Source organism: Crocodylus porosus, unplaced genomic scaffold, assembly GCF_001723895.1.
Source record: "Crocodylus porosus isolate Cpor-Errol unplaced genomic scaffold, CroPor_comp1, whole genome shotgun sequence".
NCBI classification, from domain to species: domain Eukaryota; kingdom Metazoa; phylum Chordata; order Crocodylia; family Crocodylidae; genus Crocodylus; species Crocodylus porosus.
Genome location: NW_017728943.1, coordinates 13,899,956 through 13,905,955, shown reverse-complemented (window position 1 = coordinate 13,905,955; position 6,000 = coordinate 13,899,956).

Below are 6,000 nucleotides of genomic sequence, written 5' to 3'. Positions count from 1 at the left end.
GAAGGGAGTTCCCCAGCCTGTAGGTATGGTGCTGGTTCTTCCTCCCCAGATGCAGCACCTTGCACTTGCCAGTGTTGAATCCCATCCTATTCTTGTCTGCCCACCCCTGTAACCTGTCTAGGTCTGATTGTAGTCTATTCCTTCCTTCTAGTGTGCCTACATCCCCCCACATCTTAGTGTCATCAGCAACTTTGAACAGGGTGCTTTTTATCCCCTTGTCCAAGTCACTGATGAAGAAGTTGAACAGCGCGGGAGCAAGGACCGAGCCCTGGGGGACCCCACTGCCAACATCCCTCCAGGTCGAAAATGACCCATCCACCACCACTCTCTGGGTGCAGCCCTCCAGCCAGTTAGTGACCCAATTGATGGTGTAGGTGTCAACACCACAGTCCCCCAGTTTCTTAATGAGAATGGGGTGAGAAACAGTGTCGAAGGCCTTCCGAAAGTCCAGGAAGACTATGTGCACTGCCACCCCTGCATCTAAGGATTTGGTGACCTGGTTGTAGAAGGCCACCAGGTTGGTCTGACAGGACCTGCCTCTAATGAATCTGTGTTGGTTGCCCATAAGCATAATCTCCCCTGCTGACCCCTCATGGACATGTGCCAGAATAATTCTCTTAAAAAGCTTACCCAGGATTGAGATAACCAAGGATTGAGGTAAGGTCCCTCAGTCTCTCCTCCTAGCGTCTGTCCTGCTGCCCTCTCACCCTGAACTCTCTCCAGACTGGCCACATCCCTTTTGAAGTGTGGCACCCAGTACTGGACACAGTACTCCACTTGCAGCCTGACCAAAGTCACATAGAGGGGGAGTATCACCCCTCTGAACAAGCTTGAGATGCACCTTTGGATGCATGACAAGGTATGGCTGGCCTTGCTGGCTACGGTCTGGCATTGGTGGCTCACATTCATCTTGGAGTCAATAATGACTCCAAGATCCCTTTCTGCCTAGGTGCTTTCAAGAGGGGAACTCCCCAGCCTGTATGTATGCTGTGGACTCCTTCTCCCAAGGTGCAGCACCCTGCATTTGTCTGCGCTGAACCTCATCCTATTCTCATCTGCCCACTTTTGTAGTCTGTCTAAATCTAGTTGCAGCCTCTCTCTCCCTTCAAGTGTGTCCACCTCGCCCCACATCTTAGTGTCATCAGCAAACTTGGACAACAGGCTTTCCACCCCCTCGTCCAAGTCGCCGATGAAGATGTTAAACAGTGCAGGCCTGAGGACTGAGGACTGAGCCCTGGGGTACCCCACTGCTCACATCACGCCATGTTGAGTATGGCCCGTCCACCACTATTCTCTGGGTGAGCCCCATCAGCCAATTTTTTACCCATCCAACTGTGTAGGCATCAATGCCACAGTCGCTTAATTTATTGATGAGGATGGTGTGAGAGACAGTGTCAAAGGCCTTCTTAAAGTCTAGAAAGACTATGTCCATGGCGACACCATCATCCAAGGATTTAGTCACCTGGTCATAAAAAGTAATCAGGTTGGTCAGGCAGGACCTGCCTTTGATAAACCCATGCTGATTGCCTCTGAGCATGATCTCTCCTGCGGGCCCCCCACAGATGTGCTCCTTGATGATTCTGTCCAAGATCTTCCCAAGCACCAAGGTGAGGCTTACAGGCCTATAGTTACTTGGGTCCTCCTTCCTCCCTTTCTTGAAAATTGGGACCACATTAGCCAGTTTCCAATGCCCCAGCACCTGGCCAGATGACCACAAATGCTCATACAGCCGAGCCAAGGGCTCCGCAATGACCCCTGCCAGCTCCCTCAACACCCTTGGGTGGAGGGCATATGGACCTGCAGATTTAAAAATGTCTAGCCCTTCCAGAAGATCCCTAACTACATCTGTGCTGACTGAAGGCCTGGCAGAGCTATCTGCAAGATTGTCCCTACCTCTGGTAGGAGGGATGTCTCGGTCCCTGTTCAAGAAAACTTAGACAAAGAAACTGTTAAAAGTATCAGCTTTCTTATCTGGTGTAGCCACAAGATTACCGTTTGCATCTTGCAGAGGTCTTACATTGGCTGGTGCCCTCTTCTTGCTCCCAATGTACTTGAAAAAGGACTTTTTGTTGTCCTTATTCCTGGACGCTAGCCTGAGCTCCATCTCTGCCTTGGCCTTCCTAATAGTCCTCCTGCACTCCCAGGCGGAGGAGGAGTACTCCTCCTTGGTGATAGCTCCTCACTTCCACTGGTTTTAGCCCTCAGGCATTGCTGAATGCCCTTGCTGAGCCAAGGGGGTTTCTGAGCACTCTTACCTCCCTTGGTATATACACCATCACCTGCTTAAGTGTCCCTCTGCTGCCTACTTTGGACAGATAGGGTGATCTCTACGTGTAAGAATGAATAAACACTGGTCTGGCATCAGCTGTAGAAAAACACAAAAGCCTGTGGCTTCAACCTCCCTGTGCTGACCTCAGGATTGCTGTTTTCAGGCAGAAGAATTTTAAAAACCAGTTTGGGAAACTATGGAACAAAAAAATCACCCACGAACTGGGCTGTTAACCATGGTTTAAAGAGGGACTATGGAGTCTTAGCTCATTACCTGGATTAGTTTATCTGACCCCTTGGTTCCTATGGGCTATGGGTTTAATGTTTGCTTGTCTCTCCTAGCACTGCTCTTCTCCCCCCACCCAAATAATAATAATAATAATAATAATAATAATAATAATAACTGCTATACTCCCAACTCAACCAAGGACAAGGGACAAAGGACACATGGGTGCCAGAGGAAGTGCTTCAAGGACACCCTCAAGGCAAACATTAAGAATGTTTGTGGGGCTCTGATACCACAAATTGGGAAAAACTAGACCAAGACAGGGTTACGTGGTGATGGTTTGTGAAAGAAGGTACATCTTTGAGGAAAACAGTCTCACTGTGGAGGCAGAAAAACAACAGAAATGGAAGGAAAGGAAACAAAACCAAGAAATCTGCAGCTGGACCCACCCTTTAACCACCATCTGTGGCATCTGCCAGAGAGTCTGCAGCTCTGGGATTGACCTTGTTTGCCATCAATGGACTTATCTACAACCCTTTACTTGACCCCTGGGAGTAATCCTCAACCGTGAGGAATCACTGCTGATGAGGAGTTAGTTTATAAAGGTACATATCTACCCTGCCTTCTGACATCAACTCTCTGTCACTTGGTTTTCCCCATCTCCAGCTGACCCACTTCACAGAGACACAAGGATATTTTAACATCCTTTGCAAGGACAAATTAGTAATGGTTTAATATTAGACCAGGAGGGCAGGGAAGCTACAGAAACATCCTTTCAAGAGCTAAATAAGATGTCCTAGTGATGCTAATAGGGCCTGTGCCGGCTAATCAGCAGGGCCCTGGTCAAAGGAACAAAGGAGGGGGGGAAACCCCTGTCAGAAGGCACCCAAAACTTCCTTCCCACCTTGAGCAGGCATCTAACAAAAACTATTCTTAAGAAAAGATGGACCTAGGCAACTGCGGGCTTTTACACAGCACCTAGAGCAGCTCTCCAATTTCCTTAACAGCACCTCCATGGTGGGGAGCAAGGTGGAATCCTGCCCTCCCTATCACAGCCCTCCCCCTTCTCTATGCCTTCCCCACCAGAGCCGTGATCCACTGTGCCAATCAGGCGTAGGTGTAGATCAGGGGAGCTAAACCAGATGGGAGAAATTCACTTAGCAGGAGTTTTGAAAAGAGTCCTCAGATATTTAATTCAAAAATAAAAAAGCCATGACCAAATCCCCCCTCATTGCAGTCTGACAAAGAGGGACACTTCATGGGCATGCAGCCCTCCCTGAAGCAGTTACTGCATTGCCTTTAATTAAAGAGCTAGGCCTGGGCTATCTGGTGTTTGTGCACCCCTGGGAATGCACCTCACCAACTGCTGTGCTGCTTTTCAATAGGAAATGAGGTCTGGTATAGGGTTCATAAGGAGAGAGGGAGAGCATGCAAAGGAAAGTGAAAAAGAATGAATCTTATTAAATGGTGCAAGGCACTTTTCTTGCTCTCTCATCACGTTCAGAATTGACTTGAGGTGAAATTACACTTGGAAAGAGGGGGGAGGGGAAAGCCTCCCCCTCACTCTCCCTCCCTCCATCTCCCCCCAACAGGACATCCACACTCCTTTGCACAAACTTAATTTCAAGCTCTACTGAAGATGATGTAGATGGTGTTTGCCTGCCTTTTTTTTTTAATGCATTTGTTTAATTTCTTAGGCAGATGTGTGAAAATGAGAGAGATGGACCTTTGGCTGTGAAGATAGCCCTGCACCCAGTGCTTAAATATCCAATCTAGCATTGTTTCTCCTACTACTACTGCTGCTGCAGCTGAGCTCCATGCACCAGCCATCTCCCTCACGCTTCACTGGAGACAGCTAATTTTTTTTAAAGTGATCCAGTTAACTTTTTAATTCCAGAAGCCCCAAGTTTTCCACGCTGCTTTCAGAGTGAAGAAGGGGTGACCTTCAGAAAAGGCTCAATTCAGGCTGAAGCAACAATGAAGTCCTGCTCTCAATTCAGATCTTGACCTCAATCTTCCTCTCTGTGAGAAGGTGCATGCAGATGATGATCTGATTCAGCCACATCAGTGAAAGAGGCTGGGGTTGGGGAGAGAGGAAGGAATACATTCTTACTCCTACTTTGGTAGGTGCTTAAGGCAAGTATTTTGGCTGACTCAAACAATGTATGCTTAGACATAAATGCAGATGGTTTGTCTGCTTTGTACCATGTTAGTCTGGCAAAGAGCGAGTTAATATCCTCACTATGTAAACATCTGGGCTAAATGATGACCAGGTGGGTCACTGCCCTCCTTGTTAGCTCTTAGTACCTGAGAACAGATACAAGATCAGTGTTGTAACAGCTAATGAATGTGGGGTGTATCTCCTGGCAAAGCATGGGAGGTGGCTCTGGCAAATACAGTACCAGTGCAGTCTGTCCCCTATAGGATCCAGTCCAGAGCTGTGTAGTGGGGGTGACAGGTGAGGCAGAGGTTATGTGGGGGCATGGCCAAGATGTTTCTGTTCCCTGTTATTCTGCAGTTCAAAGCATGAACCTGAGCAGTACATAAGGCTGCTCTCAGCTGCCCCAAGCCCTGAATCAGTTGCCTGTGGCAGTAACAGGACAGAGGATGCACAAGCCACCACACTTTGGTCCTCCTGCATTGTCCATGACACATCCAGGGATGAATTCCTTCCAGGCCATTGGAAAAGTACTCACCAGGGCTTTCAAGAGAGCAGTGAGTCTCTCTGCTTTACTGAGCAAAACAAGACAGAGGAGCAGAGCAAAGCACATATTTAGGTATTAGCAGGGAGAGCAGAAATTCACAAGCAAGGAAAATCCAATTCTACCCTTTCTGGGTAACTCTGGAGATTACCTGCAGTGTGCTGTTTCCTACAGATGATTGGCTTTCCAGGAGCGTAAATTAGCAGCCCTTTCTTTAGCAAAGCACCTCTTGTCTTGTGACGACAGCAGTATGAAATGATGTATCATATCATAAACCACTATAACCGAGACTTGGAAGGATTAAATGCTGTATGATGCCATACTATAAACAGGCATCTTGGGTCCCCTCTGACATCAGTATAAATGAGGAATGTATTCACTGGGGAAGAGACAGAAGTCAGTGATAAAACTGAGGGAATACATGACTGCATTCCTCAACAACAATGCCTTCATGTCACCATATTGAGGAGATTTTGAGACACAGGGTGATGCCTCTTGATGGCAAGTAGGGATGACCCCCTAGTATTATCCCCAGGTTGCAGATAAAAAACTAAGTTACTAAGAGGAAAGGCAGAGTCACATGCACTGAGTCAGCAACAGGAAGGATCGGGTTGGGAAGAAGGGAAGAGGTGTGGCCCTCTATGTGAAAGAGTGGTACCCCCCCCTACAGGTCATGTTTGATTGCAGGGAGAAGTCCCTTGAGACTGTCTGGGTCAAGATACAAAGGGAGAGGGGGACCTGATGGTAGGAGTATACTATAGGCCTCCCTACCAAGAAGAGAAAAGTGATCAGGCATTCTCCAGG